Genomic DNA, 20899 nt, shown 5'->3' with positions numbered 1-20899 from the left:
GCTTTCACATGTTTAGGGTAGCGCTCTGCCTATGCAGCCTAGCTGCTAAGGCAGATGGCTACCCGCCATGTTTTGAGTCACAGCCAGGGCCGTCTTTACGTATGGGCTCAATGGGCTTTTGCCCAAGGGCCCCAGGAATATAAGGGCCCTAGACTAATAGCTGAGGGTCCCCTCTTTCCAGGGGTACCAGATTTTTGAAAATCGGCCCTGGGGAACCGGAGATATCCGACTTGAAAGCAGTGGACCCCATCCAAGCCTGCTAATTGTTCTTCCCAGCCAGATATCTCAGGTTCTGTCTGACTTAGAGTTTTTCTGAAGGTATAATCCTAAAGCTGGGACTCTCCCCTTTTGGTGGACACTGACAGCTTGTCTTTAATATGCCCAGAACCAGAGATATCAGCCTTCAAGCAGCTGGTCCCTGCTCCAGCTCCACACGCCTAATATGCAGTTTTAGATTTTCATTGGTGAATTGCTCTGGCTCCTGAACTCTGATCCCCAAGTCCCTAGAACCTTCTGAACGGTAGGACTCTCTAGTTTTTTTTATCCAATTCAAAGCTAAGAAATACATTTTCAGGAACTTGAGATATCTGCAGTTAAGCAAGCTGCCCTCCCACCGGAAAATGATGAATATTAAGCCCACTCCACTATCCACCCCTCCCCTACGTATTAAAAAAACCCTACCACTCTGGAAGTCATGTACCAGGGCTTCTTTATTCAGCCTAATGCCCCCTTCTACAGTTTAGCCCCATCTGTGCAGTAAAGGAGTAATTAGCAGAAATTACTGCTCCAGGTCCTACATGCTGAGCAGAAGATAGAACACCCCCTACTGCCCAAGGGACATCAAAGCTGCTGCTGATAGCTCCTCCCACCCCTACCACTGGAGCATGGGTAGGGTGCCCAGTGCATTGCTGTGCCCAGGGGCCTACACTGCTGTTAAGACATCCCTGGTCACAGCGGCTGCATGTGACATCACTCAGCCACCGCTGCAAGCAGTCTGGACATGCCTGCGTTGTCCGGACCGTGCCCCCCAACACCGCCGCTAAGCCGCCTCCTGCCCCACAAACACCTCTGCCTGTTAATCAGGCACCGTTGGATTTCACAGTGCAGCTTCTACTGCGTGTGCATAGGGTTAAATTCATATTCCTCAACTACAGTAATTCACTCATAATAAAAACTGACAATTTCTGAGCGATTTTTTTTCGGGGGAAAATTGTCAGTTAAGTGGTTGCATGACTGAATGCCGAGCTTGGAAGCTGGGTATGTGGGCAACTTTTCCTCTTACTTTTCACCTGTGATTACAGTTACATGTTTCTCTCCCCATCATTGCTAGGGAGAAGCACAGTTTTCTCTGACTTTACTGCCAACGTTCTACAGTGGATAAAATCACACAAGTATTTGAATTTTACTGCATCCTGTCACACTTATCTCACCTCCACTCCCATTACCTGTTCCCCTCCTCACATCCAGACCCATAGTGACATTGATTACTGGAAAACATTCTGCCTTGTAGCTTTGGAATGATAAGATCTCAAACTGAAATGAGGTCTGAAGTGTGAAATGGAAACTCTTAATACGCCTGTGATATGAAGTAACAGAATACTGTGATTCCTTCCTCCTCCTCCTCCTCCTCCTCCTCTTGCGTTGTTAATGAAAATGTTTAGGTTTAAATACAACAGATAGTGGTGTCTGTTCATGTTCCATCCACTGAAAGTGAAAAGTGCAACCTTATTATAGGAATTAAGATGCTGCAAGCAGACTATAACCTGGCTGCTGCATATGACAAGTTATTTCCATGTAAAGGGATAGAATTACTTTTTGTGATACATACAGATTTGAATCCTAATACTTTGTGATTTGCTAGTATTCACATATATTGACATATTAGGAAACCAGTGTTCCACCTACTGCTTGTTTTTGTTATTTATGTATTTATTTGTTGGATGAGAGCACTCTCGCTGTCTCCATGGTCTGTTCTCATAGTAATGGAGGTGCACTCACTGTGCATGCGTGGCTTACCATGCGTTTCTGCTTCCTCTGTCCTCCATACTGATAGGACATACCCACGACTGTTTCACTGAGCTCTTACAGATGCGGTGGTGCCACTGTTTATCACTGTGTCAACCACAAGTGGAACCACAAGTCTCAATGCCACCACTGCATCGATTATCCATGTGTCCAAAGCACAACATTACACGCTACCCCTGATCCTTATTGAAGCTGCATCATACTGCAGGTACCTGAGTTATGCTGCATTAACCCTGTGTTGTCTCACACTCTGTTTGTCTGCCTGGTTAATAAACAAGTCACTGGTTAAGCTATTCAACATGTGGAATGTCCTCCATCCACTGCTCCCTATATCAACTGCTATAAGTTCTGCCAAATCAGGGTCCATGTTATTGACAACAAAGCAAAGTATCAGCAATAGACCTGTGTTGGTTACATATAATCTTTATAGACCTGTGTTGGCTACATATAATGTATATATATATATATATATATATATATAATGTTTATAAATAAGTGTGCTCATTTTTAACTGATTTTTAAGATGGGGCACCAATGAACTGCATCCTAACCCCTCACCCGCCACTTGTGTTTGAATAAACCAGTGGATTCCAAACTTTTTTGAATCACGGCGCCCTAGAATATCAGAATTTTTTTCACGGCACCCCTAGGCCAAAAATTTCTTATTGAGAAATTTAGAAAGAAATATTACATTAAGTAGATCGCATTTATATGTCATCCTTAGGGTCAGCTGTGTGGTGAGGGACAAGATTCGCTTCTGTTTGTCCACATAGTTTATTACTGGCAGGGCCGGCAAGAGAAATCTAGGGGCCCGGTACACCAATTTCTTCGGGGCCCCCCACCCTGCCTTGACTCCCCCCCCCCCCCCTTATAAAGTACAAAGTCGCTGTAAAAAAATTATATATATATATATATATATATATATACACACACACACATACTGTATATATATATATATATATATATATAAAATATACAGTATATATATTATAATTTATACATATATATATATATATATATGGTCCTTGTATGGGCGGCATACAAGGACCATATACACAGATGCAGATCTGAGGGGAGGGCACCGGAGCAAGGTGAACGGAAGTCCGGAGTGCCAGGGACATTTTTTGCATATATATATATATATATATACACACACATACACACACACACACACACACACACACACACACACACACACACACACACACACATAGAACTTACCATACACACATTTATATAGAATAATATGGCAGTACCTTGACATAGTATACAGTATGACAGGCTGTGAGGGTGCCATCCAGGCACGTAGGGAGCAGGGTTGGACAGAAGTAGTGCTGCGGGCAGCTGCTATAAAGAGCCCTGACTCACACAGTCAGTGTAGCCTGTGTTTGCTGCTCTGCTGCCCGGCTCTTCAGCGGCAGCAGATCGTCAGACAGGGACGGGGCGGCAGAGAGGCATGCCGCAAGCATAATGAAGGCAACAAAGCGAAGACCAACCAGACCAAGCAAGTGATGGGGCCCCCCTGAAGCTCGGGGCCCGGGAGGGTTGTCCCCTTTGACCCCCCCTGTCGCCGGGCCTGATTACTGGCAGCCACCAGCACTGGTTTTGCCTGTTATATTGACCATGAATAATTTGAATTGGTCCTGGACCACCAACCCAGGGCACCCCTGCAAGTGTCCCGAGGCACCCCAGGGAGCCACGGCACACAGTTTGGGAACCTCTGGAATAAACCATGATACTGCTTTTCTTACTGATCCAACCATAATGTAAAAGTCTGATTATAAGGACTGACAAAAGTGATTTATCATTTTTAAACTGTACAGAAATAAAAATCAAGAAGTAATATTCAGTGAATTATAAATCAGTGTACAGATTGAAGAAATTGCATAGCTAGGGTGACAAAGGCCCTGCACTCAATCAAATTGGATGTGAGAATATAAAAAAGTATAGAAGTAATAGAAGAAAGGAGATCTTTTGCCTTCCATCATTATTCATTCTTTCTTTGGGGTATATTTACCAAAGTGCAGGTTTGCAAAAGTGGAGATGTTGCCCATAGCGACCAACCAAATTCTACTTACCATTTATTTAGCACCTTCTAAAAGATAAAAGCTAGAATATGATTGGTTGCTATGGGCAACATCTCCACTTTTGTAAACCTGCATTTTAGTAAACTTACCCCTTTCTCTCTCTCTCTCGCACTCTCTCTTAACAATTAGGGTTCTGGACCATGGGAGGTGGCTGAAGTTCCCTACGCCTTTTGGGCCATAGACACCTAATGACATTTGGTGGTGGTGGTGGGGGGGGGGGGGGCATCAAGAGAATCAAGGAGCAGCGACAGAGATACACTAAAGTATTTGGCCACATATCTGTTAATTCTTGAATTCAGGTGTTTCAATCAGACCCGTTGCCACAGGTGTATAAAATCAAGCACCTGGCCATGCAGTCTCCATTTGCAGACATTTGTGATACAACATGGGTAGTTCTGAAGTGCTCAGTGACTTCAAGCGTGGTACTGTGATAGGATGCCACTTTTGCAATAAGACAGTTCGTCAAATTTTATCCCTGCTGGATATTCCACGGTCAATTGTAAGTGATATTATTAGAAAGTGGAAGCATTCATGAGCAACAGCTACTCATCCATGAAGAGGAAGACCATGTAAAATCACAGAGCAGTGTCAAAGACAGTTAAGGTGTATGGAGCATAAAAGTCGCCAAAGCTCTGCTGATTCTGTAGCTGAAGAGTTTCCGAACTTCCACTGGCATTAATGTAAGCACAAAAACTGTGCGGCAGGAGCCTAATGGAATGGATTTCCATGGCCGAGCAGCTGCACGCAAGCCTCACATCACCAAGTCCAAAGCCAAGCGTTGGATGGGGTGGTGTAAAGCACACCGACACTGGACTGTGGAGCAGTGGAAACGTGTTCTGTCGAGTGATGATTTACGCTTCTCTGTCTGGCAGTCAGATGGGCAAGTCTGGGTTTGGACGGTTCCGGGAGAACATTACCTGACTGACTGCATTGTGCCAACTGTGAAGTTTGGTGGAGGAGGCATAATGGCATGTGGCTCCTATCTTCAGTGAAGGGCAATCTTAATGCTTCAGCATACCAAGACATTTTGGACAATGCTATGCTTCCAACTTTGTGGCAAGTTTGGAAAAGTCCCTTTTCTATTCCAACATGACTGTTCCCCAGTGCACAAAGCAAGGACTTTAAAGACATGGGTTGATGAGTTCAGTGTGGAAGAACTTGACTGGCCCGCACAGAGCCCTGACCTCAACTCCATCGAGCACCTTTGGGATGAATTGGAGTGGAGATTGCGAGCCAGGCCTTCTCGTCCAACATCCATGCTTGACCTCATAAATGCTCTACAGAATGAATGGGCATAAATTCCCACAGAAACACTCCAAAATCTTGTGGAAAGCCTACCAAGAAGAGTGGAAGCGGTTATAGCTGCAAAAGGGGAACCAACTCCATATTAAAGTATATGTTTTTGAATACAATGTCATTACAGTCCCTGTTGGTGTATTGGTCAGACATCTGGATATTTTTGTCAATATAGTGTATTTTGGTGTAGGGTAGAGGAAGAAACTAAAATGTAGGATTTGATGGCATCCTAGAGAAGTCTGCTGTGCTAAAAAAAATAAATTGGGGCTGCATCTGCTTTGCTCACATTGTACATGGCCAACCCTTAATATATCTGGGACAAAAGAAGGAATATACCCATGTACCCACCCTTCCCATCAAACACCCCCCCCCCCCACACACACACACACACACACACTATCACCGCCTTCCTTACACTTACCTGTGTAGAATGGTTGCAGGAGTGGACTAAGCTATTCAGTGAGTTTAAAGTAAACAGTTTGAATGTTTGTATAGCCTTCACTGTTTGTCATCGTTTTGATCTGTGCTCTCTTTCAGAAGTTCCCTTTTTGCCAATTATCAAACACTTTCCTAGCCCCTCATCATTGCACTTGAAAAAAAAGGTAATTTTAAAAGAAAATAGAAAGATGTTCTATTAAAAGATATTTTTAAGTGGCCAATTTGTAGAGGTGAGCCAGAAACATAAATATCCTGATTAAGTGACAGAGAACACAAATCTTTATATAACACAAGACAGCAGCTGGAGCGCTGTCCTCTATCCTAATTGCATTGCAGTACTGTGAGAAGTGACGCGCTCTCTCTCTCTGATCTCCCAGGGCCCCATTCATGTCGGTAATTACACGGAGAAAAGAAACTAACACACTTGTAATTAAATGATGCGCAGCAGACAATGAACCAGTCTTTGCAAAGGGAGAATCAAAGCAGAGAACATAGCAAGTGGGGAGGCAATAAAATCCCCCCTCCCCATGAAATAGACTAAGAAGTTACTTTGTAGAAATTAAGGTACAGTCTCTCAGCAGAGGTGGCTTGAAAATAACAATAATAATAATAATATTAATAATAATAAAATTATTAAAATTATTATTATTATTATATCTTAAAATTTGTACAACCACCATAAATGAAGGACTTTTTTTTTATTAATTCTTTATATAGCACCAGCATGTCATGCAGTGCATTACATATAACATGTCATTCACATCAGTTCCTGCTCCTGTGGAATTTACAATCAATATTCCCTACCACGCACACACTAAACTACACTTTAATGAGCAATTAATCTACCTGTATGTTTTTGGATTATAGGAGGAAATCAGAGCCACTGGAGGAAACTCACATAAACAGTGCAAGAACTAACAAACTTCACACAGAGTGCTGGTAGGACTTGAACTGTACCACTAGGCTGCACACTTTCTAAAATAAAAACTACCATCTTTAGTGCTTGGAAATAATAGACTGGGATATCTAGATTTTTTTTTTTTTTTGGTGCCTGTTCTCAAGAGGAAGCTAAAGTTAGCTCAACCATTTGGTCCAGGTACCAAGTGATTACTAACAACCTGTAATTCTATAATTAGTGAATATATCTACCACCATGCCCAAACATTTACAGTAGTAGAGAGAAAATAAATATATTGTCTACTACATTTTTTAAATGATGATGATGATGATGATGATGATGATGATGACGACTACTACTACTACTACTACTACTACTACTGGAAGAATAATAATAATAATAATAATAATATAATAGCCACTGAGTAGCATGCTAACGTATGCTATCCATAGTATTATAACCTTCAGAAGCTTAATATTTCCTTGAAAAAAACAGACAAAAGGCATTAACCACAAAAGCTTGAAAAATCTTCATAAAATCCAAATTATAAAAATATCTAAATAAAAACTCACCACATGCTGCTGAAACTATGTGGAAGATTAGTACTTTCCAAAAAGACCAATAAGTGCTATTTCCTATTAATTTATATATATTAACATGTAAGCTCTCCCAGGCATTGCATTTCTTCCTCAGTCTCACCTTAGCACTACCCTTGCATAAAGTGCTCCTTAATTCATCTCTCTTTAGGGGAGATGTATCAAATCATCAAAAGAGATAAAGTGCCCATAGTAATCAATCCGCTTTTAGCTATCATTTATCTAGCACAGTCCATATAATGACAGACGCTGTTTGGTTGCTATGGGCAGGTTCTCCACCTTATCTTTCTCCAAGGTTTGATACATCTCCCCTCTAGTCCCTTTTAGGGACTCTGAGTCTGTGTGCTCATCCTTCATTGGGTTCAGTTTCAATGAGTGCTGACGTGCATTTCCCTCTCCACAACTCATCCCCACTGTCCTGTCAAGATACAGTACAGGGAGTTTCCCAGCTTTTGCCCCTTGTCTGCATCCTACCTACAGTGGTTTTCAGTTTTTTACTCTGTGCTGTTTTAAAGATATTTCAGCTTACATTTACTGTATCATTGATATGTCTGTTTCTTTGCCATTTTGTATATTTCCTGTACGGCACTGCAGACAAAATGTGGCACATTAATAATAAAAAGAAAAAAATATTGATAATAATAATAATAATAATAATAATTATTATTATTATTATCAGGGTTTACAGTGGTCCTAGAGAGCTGATGGAACTTCTCTCCTCCAGCTTTATCTCCCCTGTGCCTCTAAGCCTCATTCCCTTGTCTCTCTAATGCCATCATCCTGCACGGTGTCTCTCCAGCGCCATCATCCTGCCCTGAGTCCCTCCAGAGTCATCCTGCCCTGAGTCCCTCCAGAGTCATCCTGCCCTGAGTCCCTCCAGAGTCATCCTGCCCTGAGTCCCTCCAGAGTCATCCTGCCCTGAGTCCCTCCAGAGTCATCCTGTCCTGTGTCCCTCCAGAGTCATCCTGTCCTGTGTCCCTCCAGTGCCACCCCGAAATCTTCCCTACTCTGTCTTCTGGATGGGCTGATGGTTCATATGCCCTGCAGCAGTTTTTCCCCTGTCCCAGCCCACTTTAACCCCTGATGATGATGATGATGATAATAATAATAATAATAATAATAAATACAGAAACTTCTAAAAAAAACTGAAATCTAATCCTAAAATCCTATCAGATAAGTGGGTTAAATTTTTGTCATGATTGTGTCTCATGTTCCCATGGGAAGTGAAAGAATACCTGTTATTCCAAAGAGTATGTGATTATGAAAGTAACTTTTGCAGTGTAAAACATCTACACATACATTTTGCGGGCTTAGAAGCATGCAATCTATTCACTTGCTCAGAGCCGGTGACATCACTCAGACATTACTTGACTCATATTTTTTGGGACTCTACTTATATTTATGGGGCACTGATTCATAGGGAAGTGATAGACAATATTTTCATGAATGTTGGTTCAGTCCATAAAATGGATGTAAGTGCAGGTGGCAGATCCATTTTAGCATACTTTCCTATAGCTATCCATGAAGTGATATTGTTGCTAACAGCATTTTGTTTTCCTTTAACACAACAAACCTCAAACTCTTCTGATAAACTGTAAACATTAAGTAGTTATTTTTCAGTAGCAATTGGAGGCCGCAGAAGATTGCAGTGGAAAATCTGTCAGAAATTGCTCATGCAAATAAACAGAAAGATTTCCCTATGTAAAAGTGCAGCTGAAAAATCACCTGTGTCAAGAGAGGTCATTTTGCATTGGAACGAAGTGAAAAGCAATCTAACTTTTCAGAACCAAGGACAGCTCTAGACTTGTGTCTTGTCCACTAACTGAATCCAGTGCTGTTTCTGAATATTAAATTGTGCTACACAAAACATTCCTCAATATTACATAGTTTTACTTACTGTTTGGGAAGAATAGACTATTGTTATGTAATCAAATGTTATTTCTAAACGTTGGCATAGTATGTATAACCCAATGCAGTTTTTTATATTATGGTATCCGGACAAAGGCCTTCATTTTGCTCCAATACATTTCTGTTCATTTTATGACAGCAGAACAGAGAAGAAGTAGAATACCACTTGGACATCATTGATCTCTATGAAGAGTTGCTTGTGCAGTGCACACAGCTACCTACCAAAGCGGATGTCAGAACAGCTACGGGGATAAGAAGAACATTGTCTCTTCATGGAGTTCAATGATCTCTGTGTGATCTCCACCATAGCCTTTCAAAACAGAACATAGGAGAAATTGAATAAATCAGCATCAATCTGCACATAGCCTAAAGCCACATACCCACTGACATTTTACTTGTGTTTTCAATGCTAGAAAAATGTCAGTAAAAATGCTATAGAAAATATAAATCAAATTCAAACACGTACACTTTTACTTGCATTTTTCCTAGGGTTCAAGATATCACTGAAGGCTTCCCAATGGACAAAAACTGGAATTACTGGCATACTGAAATATACTAACATAATGCAATAAAATGCAACACAAAGTGCCAATGAGTATGTTAACACTAGAAACAACATTTTCGGTGTCAGACCATTAACATTAAATTGCATTTTTTTAAAGAATTGCAAATGTCCAATGTAGACATTCTGACTGCATAACCTTTATCTTGGTGATGTAGTGATCATTGACAGCAAATGGGATTCATTTATGTGAAATAGACAAATCTGTTATCGTACAAATTTGCCAATAAGAAAAGACTTACAATGCTCTCTGGGTATTTTTGAAAATTGGGGCAGAATTGCTAATTAGGTAAAACATTGCTCCTCTATGTTCATAACCTTTAATTGCAGTACTGTATTTTCTTCAGAGCAGTTTTACCTGATAAATCTATATCTTCAAACACTCCAAAATAATTTCTATACAGAATCAAATATACATAAATGGGTATTTTAGTTTCTCATTGTTTTACCTTATACAATTAGCCATGAGTGACAATTTATTGAATATTAGACAACAGGCAGATTATATTTCAGTCTCTGAAATATTTTATTTGCTAACGTATTCACACTGGTGACCAATTCAATAAATTTTTACTAAATAGTAAATCATACACTGAAATATTGTTCTCTGTGATATCATTATTTCATAACTCAATACACAAGGGCCTAATTCAGAGGTAAACACAGACATGGCCTCTAGGCCCCTCCAACAAGGCCTAGTACCCTCTCTACCCCACTCTCGGAGCTCCTGGGCAGTGGTAAGAGGGCTCTTTGCCGGAAGTGCTGTTTCCCTCTGCACATGCACACATTCATACTGCACTGGAAGCCTAGATTTTGAAATAAAATATAGAAAATAGAAATATAGAAAATAAAAAATAGAATTTTTTTTTAAAAAATTGCAAAGACAAAATGTATTTAAAATGTATTCAGCAAAAAATAATGTATTTAAAAAAATAAAGCATTTGCTTATCTGGTCCTTGCTATCAGCATCTTGAGATTGTGTTGTGACATCCACCTTAAATAAGCTTACCCATCCTTTCCATCCCTATATCCTTCAAAAGTTCTGCACATTGGACCTGATTCGATGATGTTGCTAAGCTCAGTGGTTTACATACATCTCAATAGTGGGACGTCTGCACTGCGCAGGACCTGTTCTGTGCATGTGCAGAATGGGTCCTGTGTCATCGCATGCAGTGCCTCCTGAGCCGCAGTCTGATTAAAAGGTTGCCAGTGTCTGGAGTCGGGGGTGGGCAGAGCTGGGCAGCACTCTCAAAATCGGGACATGTCGACCCTATTTTCTTGGAGTAGCAAGGCCAGGGTCAGCCTTTTTCAACACAGATGTCCTGGCTCCTGTTAGGCGCGGCGGTCTTCGGCCGTGCCCTGACTGAGCAGCGGTCACGGCCGCCGCGCCTCTCTCCTTCCCTGTCCCCCGCACGGCGCCTAGCAACGCCAGGACGCCGTGCGCACGATAGCCGCCGGGTCCCTGGCAACGCAGGACGCCGTGCGTGCAGGGCCGCCGGGTGCATAGCAACTGGGACGCCACAGGTGGACCGCGTTCCCCGTTGCTAAGAATAGTTAATTAGGTTGCTCGTGGCAGCTGCACGGCAACTAGTAATTAGAGTCTGGGGGCTGGTCCTGCTGGCCCTCCTGTTATTGGCCAGCAGGGCCTTTTTATGTGAGCCAGCACACTGCAGCCCCGCCGGTGATAGCTTCTTGTATGCTGTTCCTGCCTTGCAGAACTCTGTTCCTGTCAGCCGTGTTTGGTGGATCTTGCTCCCTGCCCTTTGGTACTTTGGAGGTCCGAAGCTGGTCCTGGGAATCCTTCTAAGTCCTTGCGAACCTGTCTGTCATCTGGGGTTCTCGCCCGGTTTCGTGAGTAGCGGCTTCTGCCGCGTGTTGCGGCCTATGCCGCTTAGTGTTTACTTTACTGTGAATTGGTGCATTTGCGGAGGTTTCCGCTTTCACTGTCCTCCCCGTAACTCGGCGGTGCCGTGTAGGGGAGTGGACAGTGGTTTCTTTGTAGTTCTTTTCCTTTGGCGGCGTGCCGCACATACGTTTAGTTTTTAGGTAGTTTATAGTAGAGATGAGCGGGTTCGGTTTCTCTGAATCCGAACCCGCCCGAACTTCATGGTTTTTTTCACGGGTCCGAGCAGACTCGGATCCTCCCGCCTTGCTCGGTTAACCCGAGCGCGCCCGAACGTCATCATGACGCTGTCGGATTCTCGCGAGACTCGGATTCTATATAAGGAGCCGCGCGTCGCCGCCATTTTCACACGTGCATTGAGATTGATAGTGAGAGGACGTGGCTGGCGTCCTCTCCATTTAGATTATAAGAGAGAGAGATTTACTGGAGCTTAGGACTAGGAGGAGTACTGTAGAAGTGTAGAGAGTGCAGAGAGTTTACTAGTGAGTGACCACCAGACAGTGCAGTTTATTTAATATATCCGTTCTCTGCCTGAAAAAAGCGATACACACAGTGACTCAGTCACATACCATATCTGTGTGCACTGCTCAGGCTCAGCCCAGTGTGCTGCATCATCTATATATATTATATATCTGTCTGACTGCTCAGCTCACACAGCTTATAATTGTGGGGGAGACTGGGGAGCACTGCAGTGCCAGTTATAGGTTATAGCAGGAGCCAGGAGTACATAATATTATATAGTGAGTGACCACCAGACAGTGCAGTTTATTTAATATATCCGTTCTCTGCCTGAAAAAAGCGATACACACAGTGACTCAGTCACATACCATATCTGTGTGCACTGCTCAGGCTCAGCCCAGTGTGCTGCATCATCTATATATATTATATATCTGTCTGACTGCTCAGCTCACACAGCTTATAATTGTGGGGGAGACTGGGGAGCACTGCAGTGCCAGTTATAGGTTATAGCAGGAGCCAGGAGTACATAATATTATATTAAAATTAAACAGTGCACACTTTTGCTGCAGGAGTGCCACTGCCAGTGTGACTGACCAGTGACCTGACCACACTGACCACCAGTATAGTTAGTAGTATACTTATATTGTGATTGCCTGAAAAAGTTAAACACTCGTCGTGTGACTTCACTTGTGTGTTGTTTTTTTTTTTATTCTATAAAAATAAAACTCATTCTGCTGACAGACAGTGTCCAGCAGGTCCGTCATTATATAATATATAATATATACCTGTCCGGCTGCAGTAGTGATATATATATATTTTTTATATCATTTATCATCCAGTCGCAGCAGACACAGTACGGTAGTTCACGGCTGTGGCTACCTCTGTGTCTGCACTCGGCAGGCAGTCCGTCCATAATTGTATACCACCTAACCGTGGTTTTTTTTTCTTCTTTATACATACATACTACTACGACATCTCTTTATCAACCAGTCTATATTAGCAGCAGACACAGTACAGTACGGTAGTTCACGGCTGTGGCTACCTCTGTGTCTGCACTCGGCAGGCAGTCCGTCCATAATTGTATACCACCTAACCGTGGTTTTTTTTTCTTTCTTCTTTATACATACATAGTTACATAGACATCTCTTTATCAACCAGTCTATATTAGCAGCAGACACAGTACAGTACGGTAGTTCACGGCTGTGGCTACCTCTGTGTCTGCACTCGGCAGGCAGTCCGTCCATAATTGTATACCACCTAACCGTGGTTTTTTTTTCTTTCTTCTTTATACATACATAGTTACATAGACATCTCTTTATCAACCAGTCTATATTAGCAGCAGACACAGTACAGTACGGTAGTTCACGGCTGTGGCTACCTCTGTGTCTGCACTCGGCAGGCAGTCCGTCCATAATTGTATACCACCTAACCGTGGTTTTTTTTTCTTTCTTCTTTATACATACATACTACTACGACATCTCTTTATCAACCAGTCTATATTATTAGCAGCAGACACAGTACAGTACGGTAGTTCACGGCTGTGGCTACCTCTGTGTCTGCACTCGGCAGGCAGTCCGTCCATAATTGTATACCACCTAACCGTGGTTTTTTTTTCTTTCTTCTTTATACATACATAGTTACATAGACATCTCTTTATCAACCAGTCTATATTAGCAGCAGACACAGTACAGTACGGTAGTTCACGGCTGTGGCTACCTCTGTGTCTGCACTCGGCAGGCAGTCCATAATTGTATACTAGTATCCATCTCCATTGTTTACCTGAGGTGCCTTTTAGTTGTGCCTATTAAAATATGGAGAACAAAAATGTTGAGGTTCCAAAATTAGGGAAAGATCAAGATCCACTTCCACCTCGTGCTGAAGCTGCTGCCACTAGTCATGGCCGAGACGATGAAATGCCAGCAACGTCGTCTGCCAAGGCCGATGCCCAATGTCATAGTACAGAGCATGTCAAATCCAAAACACCAAATATCAGAAAAAAAAGGACTCCAAAACCTAAAATAAAATTGTCGGAGGAGAAGCGTAAACTTGCCAATATGCCATTTACGACACGGAGTGGCAAGGAACGGCTGAGGCCCTGGCCTATGTTCATGGCTAGTGGTTCAGCTTCACATGAGGATGGAAGCACTCAGCCTCTCGCTAGAAAAATGAAAAGACTCAAGCTGGCAAAAGCAGCACAGCAAAGAACTGTGCATTCTTCGAAATCCCAAATCCACAAGGAGAGTCCAATTGTGTCGGTTGCGATGCCTGACCTTCCCAACACTGGACGTGAAGAGCATGCGCCTTCCACCATTTGCACGCCCCCTGCAAGTGCTGGAAGGAGCACCCGCAGTCCAGTTCCTGATAGTCAGATTGAAGATGTCAGTGTTGAAGTACACCAGGATGAGGAGGATATGGGTGTTGCTGGCGCTGGGGAGGAAATTGACCAGGAGGATTCTGATGGTGAGGTGGTTTGTTTAAGTCAGGCACCCGGGGAGACACCTGTTGTCCGTGGGAGGAATATGGCCGTTGACATGCCAGGTGAAAATACCAAAAAAATCAGCTCTTCGGTGTGGAGGTATTTCACCAGAAATGCGGACAACAGGTGTCAAGCCGTGTGTTCCCTTTGTCAAGCTGTAATAAGTAGGGGTAAGGACGTTAACCACCTCGGAACATCCTCCCTTATACGTCACCTGCAGCGCATTCATAATAAGTCAGTGACAAGTTCAAAAACTTTGGGTGACAGCGGAAGCAGTCCACTGACCAGTAAATCCCTTCCTCTTGTAACCAAGCTCACGCAAACCACCCCACCAACTCCCTCAGGGTCAATTTCCTCCTTCCCCAGGAATGCCAATAGTCCTGCAGGCCATGTCACTGGCAATTCTGACGATTCCTCTCCTGCCTGGGATTCCTCCGATGCATCCTTGCGTGTAACGCCTACTGCTGCTGGCGCTGCTGTTGTTGCTGCTGGGAGTCGATGGTCATCCCAGAGGGGAAGTCGTAAGACCACTTGTACTACTTCCACCAAGCAATTGACTGTCCAACAGGAAGATGAAATATCACAGCAGTCATCCTACTGCAAAGCGGATAACTGAGGCCTTGGCATCCTGGGTGGTGAGAAACGTGGTTCCGGTATCCATCATTACTGCAGAGCCAACTAGAGACTTGTTGGAGGTACTGTGTCCCCGGTACCAAATACCATCTAGGTTCCATTTCTCTAGGCAGGCGATACCGAAAATGTACACAGACCTCAGAAAAAGAGTCACCAGTGTCCTAAAAAATGCAGCTGTACCCAATGTCCACTTAACCACGGACATGTGGACAAGTGGAGCAGGGCAGGGTCAGGACTATATGACTGTGACAGCCCACTGGGTAGATGTATGGACTCCCGCCGCAAGAACAGCAGCGGCGGCACCAGTAGCAGCATCTCGCAAACGCCAACTCTTTCCTAGGCAGGCTACGCTTTGTATCACCGCTTTCCAGAATACGCACACAGCTGAAAACCTCTTACGGCAACTGAGGAAGATCATCGCGGAATGGCTTACCCCAATTGGACTCTCCTGTGGATTTGTGGCATCGGACAACGCCAGCAATATTGTGTGTGCATTAAATATGGGCAAATTCCAGCACGTCCCATGTTTTGCACATACCTTGAATTTGGTGGTGCAGAATTTTTAAAAAAACGACAGGGGCGTGCAAGAGATGCTGTCGGTGGCCAGAAGAATTGCGGGACACTTTCGGCGTACAGGCACCACGTACAGAAGACTGGAGCACCACCAAAAAACTACTGAACCTGCCCTGCCATCATCTGAAGCAAGAAGTGGTAACGAGGTGGAATTCAACCCTCTATATGCTTCAGAGGTTGGAGGAGCAGCAAAAGGCCATTCAAGCCTATACAATTGAGCACGATATAGTAGGTGGAATGCACCTGTCTCAAGCGCAGTGGAGAATGATTTCAACGTTGTGCAAGGTTCTGATGCCCTTTGAACTTGCCACACGTGAAGTCAGTTCAGACACTGCCAGCCTGAGTCAGGTCATTCCCCTCATCAGGCTTTTGCAGAAGAAGCTGGAGACATTGAAGGAGGAGCTAACACGGAGCGATTCCGCTAGGCATGTGGGACTTGTGGATGGAGCCCTTAATTCGCTTAACAAGGATTCACGGGTGGTCAATCTGTTGAAATCAGAGCACTACATTTTGGCCACCGTGCTCGATCCTAGATTTAAAGCCTACCTTGGATCTCTCTTTCCGGCAGACACAAGTCTGCTGGGGTTGAAAGACCTGCTGGTGACAAAATTGTCAAGTCAAGCGGAACGCGACCTGTCAACATCTCCTCCTTCACATTCTCCCGCAACTGGGGGTGCGAGGAAAAGGCTCAGAATTCCGAGCCCACCCGCTGGCGGTGATGCAGGGCAGTCTGGAGCGACTGCTGATGCTGACATCTGGTCCGGACTGAAGGACCTGACAACGATTACGGACATGTCGTCTACTGTCACTGCATATGATTCTCTCAACATTGATAGAATGGTGGAGGATTATATGAGTGACCGCATCCAAGTAGGCACGTCACACAGTCCGTACTTATACTGGCAGGAAAAAGAGGCAATTTGGAGGCCCTTGCACAAACTGGCTTTATTCTACCTAAGTTGCCCTCCCACAAGTGTGTACTCCGAAAGAGTGTTTAGTGCCGCCGCTCACCTTGTCAGCAATCGGCGTACGAGGTTACATCCAGAAAATGTGGAGAAGATGATGTTCATTAAAATGAATTATAATCAATTCCTCCGCGGAGACATTGACCAGCAGCAATTGCCTCCACAAAGTACACAGGGAGCTGAGATGGTGGATTCCAGTGGGGACGAATTGATAATCTGTGAGGAGGGGGATGTACACGGTGATATATCGGAGGGTGATGATGAGGTGGACATCTTGCCTCTGTAGAGCCAGTTTGTGCAAGGAGAGATTAATTGCTTCTTTTTTGGGGGGGGTCCAAACCAACCCGTCATATCAGTCACAGTCGTGTGGCAGACCCTGTCACTGAAATGATGGGTTGGTTAAAGTGTGCATGTCCTGTTTTGTTTATACAACATAAGGGTGGGTGGGAGGGCCCAAGGACAATTCCATCTTGCACCTCTTTTTTCTTTTCTTTTTCTTTGCATCATGTGCTGATTAGAGATGAGCGGGTTCGGTTTCTCTGAATCCGAACCCGCCAGAACTTCATGGTTTTTTTCACGGATCCGAGCAGACTCGGATCCTCCCGCCTTGCTCGGTTAACCCGAGCGCGCCCGAACGTCATCATGACGCTGTCGGATTCTCGCGAGACTCGGATTCTATATAAGGAGCCGCGCGTCGCCGCCATTTTCACACGTGCATTGAGATTGATAGGGAGAGGACGTGGCTGGCGTCCTCTCCATTTAGATTAGGGTTGAGAGAGAGAGAGAGAGATTGACCTGAGGCTGTGATACTGTAGAAGAGAGTGCAGAGTTTAGTGACTGACGACCACAGTGACCACCAGACAGTGCAGTTGTTTGTTTTATTTAATATATCCGTTCTCTGCCTGAAAAAAACGATACACACAGTGACTCAGTCACATACCATATCTGTGTGCACTGCTCAGCCCAGTGTGCTGCATCAATGTATATATATATCTGACTGTGCTCAGCTCACACAGCTTATAATTGTGGGGGAGACTGGGGAGCACTGCAGTGCCAGTTATAGGTTATAGCAGGAGCCAGGAGTACATAATATTATATTAAAATTAAACAGTGCACACTTTTGCTGCAGGAGTGCCACTGCCAGTGTGACTAGTGACCAGTGACCTGACCACCAGTATATATAATATTAGTAGTATACTATCTCTTTATCAACCAGTCTATATTAGCAGCAGACACAGTACAGTGCGGTAGTTCACGGCTGTGGCTACCTCTGTGTCGGCACTCGGCAGCCCGTCCATAATTGTATATACCACCTAACCGTGGTTTTTTTTTCTTTCTTTATAGTCATACTAGTTACGAGTATACTATCTCTTTATCAACCAGTCTATATTAGCAGCAGACACAGTACAGTGCGGTAGTTCACGGCTGTGGCTACCTCTGTGTCGGCACTCGGCAGCCCGTCCATAATTGTATATACCACCTAACCGTGGTTTTTCTTTCTTTCTTTATACATACATACTAGTTACGAGTATACTATCTCTTTATCAACCAGTCTATATTAGCAGCAGACACAGTACAGTGCGGTAGTTCACGGCTGTGGCTACCTCTGTGTCGGCACTCGGCAGCCCGTCCATAATTGTATATACCACCTAACCGTGGTTTTTTTTTCTTTCTTTATACATACATACTAGTTACGAGTATACTATCTCTTTATCAACCAGTCTATATATTAGCAGCAGACACAGTACAGTGCGGTAGTTCACGGCTGTGGCTACCTCTGTGTCGGCACTCGGCAGCCCGTCCATAATTGTATATACCACCTAACCGTGTTTTTTTTTTCTTTCTTTATACATACATACTAGTTACGAGTATACTATCTCTTTATCAACCAGTCTATATATTAGCAGCAGACACAGTACAGTGCGGTAGTTCACGGCTGTGGCTACCTCTGTGTCGGCACTCGGCAGCCCGTCCATAATTGTATATACCACCTAACCGTGGTTTTTTTTTCTTTCTTTATACATACATACTAGTTACGAGTATACTATCTCTTTATCAACCAGTCTATATTAGCAGCAGACACAGTACAGTGCGGTAGTTCACGGCTGTGGCTACCTCTGTGTCGGCACTCGGCAGCCCGTCCATAATTGTATATACCACCTAACCGTGGTTTTTTTTTCTTTCTTTATACATACATACTAGTTACGAGTATACTATCTCTTTATCAACCAGTCTATATATTAGCAGCAGACACAGTACAGTGCGGTAGTTCACGGCTGTGGCTACCTCTGTGTCGGCACTCGGCAGCCCGTCCATAATTGTATATACCACCTAACCGTGGTTTTTTTTTCTTTCTTTATAGTCATACTAGTTACGAGTATACTATCACTTTATCAACCAGTCTATATTAGCAGCAGACACAGTACAGTGCGGTAGTTCACGGCTGTGGCTACCTCTGTGTCGGCACTCGGCAGCCCGTCCATAATTGTATATACCACCTAACCGTGGTTTTTTTTTCTTTCTTTATACATACATACTAGTTACGAGTATACTATCTCTTTATCAACCAGTCTATATATTAGCAGCAGACACAGTACAGTGCGGTAGTTCACGGCTGTGGCTACCTCTGTGTCGGCACTCGGCAGCCCGTCCATAATTGTATACTAGTATCCAATCCATCCATCTCCATTGTTTACCTGAGGTGCCTTTTAGTTGTGCCTATTAAAATATGGAGAACAAAAATGTTGAGGTTCCAAAATTAGGGAAAGATCAAGATCCACTTCCACCTCGTGCTGAAGCTGCTGCCACTAGTCATGGCCGAGACGATGAAATGCCAGCAACGTCGTCTGCCAAGGCCGATGCCCAATGTCATAGTACAGAGCATGTCAAATCCAAAACACCAAATATCAGTAAAAAAAGGACTCCAAAACCTAAAATAAAATTGTCGGAGGAGAAGCGTAAACTTGCCAATATGCCATTTACCACACGGAGTGGCAAGGAACGGCTGAGGCCCTGGCCTATGTTCATGGCTAGTGGTTCAGCTTCACATGAGGATGGAAGCACTCAGCCTCTCGCTAGAAAAATGAAAAGACTAAAGCTGGCAAAAGCAGTAGCACCGCAAAGAACTGTGCGTTCTTCGAAATCCCAAATCCACAAGGAGAGTCCGACTCCAATTGTGTCGGTTGCGATGCCTGACCTTCCCAACACTGGACGTGAAGAGCATGCGCCTTCCACCATTTGCACGCCCCCTGCAAGTGATGGAAGGAGCACCCGCAGTCCAGTTCCTGATAGTCAGATTGAAGATGTCAGTGTTGAAGTACACCAGGATGAGGAGGATATGGGTGTTGCTGGCGCTGGGGAGGAAATTGACCAGGAGGATTCTGATGGTGAGGTGGTTTGTTTAAGTCAGGCACCCGGGGAGACACCTGTTGTCCGTGGTAGGAATATGGCCGTTGACATGCCTGGTGAAAATACCAAAAAAATCAGCTCTTCGGTGTGGAAGTATTTCACCAGAAATGCGGACAACAGGTGTCAAGCCGTGTGTTCCCTTTGTCAAGCTGTAATAAGTAGGGGTAAGGACGTTAACCACCTCGGAACATCCTCCCTTATACGTCACCTGCAGCGCATTCATAATAAGTCAGTGACAAGTTCAAAAACTTTGGGTGACAGCGGAAGCAGTCCACTGACCAGTAAATCCCTTCCTCTTGTAACCAAGCTCACGCAAACCACCCCACCAACTCCCTCAGTGTCAATTTCCTCCTTCCCCAGGAATGCCAATAGTCCTGCAGGCAATGTCACTGGCAATTCTGACGAGTCCTCTCCTGCCTGGGATTCCTCCGATGCATCCTTGCGTGTAACGCCTACTGCTGCTGGCGCTGCTGTTGTTGCTGCTGGGAGTCGATGGTCATCCCAGAGGGGAAGTCGTAAGCCCACTTGTACTACTTCCAGTAAGCAATTGACTGTTCAACAGTCCTTTGCGAGGAAGATGAAATATCACAGCAGTCATCCTGCTGCAAAGCGGATAACTGAGGCCTTGACAACTATGTTGGTGTTAGACGTGCGTCCGGTATCCGCCGTTAG

The sequence above is a fragment of the Pseudophryne corroboree genome, chromosome 2, assembly GCF_028390025.1.
Source record: "Pseudophryne corroboree isolate aPseCor3 chromosome 2, aPseCor3.hap2, whole genome shotgun sequence".
Lineage (NCBI taxonomy): Eukaryota > Metazoa > Chordata > Amphibia > Anura > Myobatrachidae > Pseudophryne > Pseudophryne corroboree.
The sequence above is the reverse complement of the archived record's forward strand: the minus strand, read 5'-3'. Positions refer to the sequence as shown.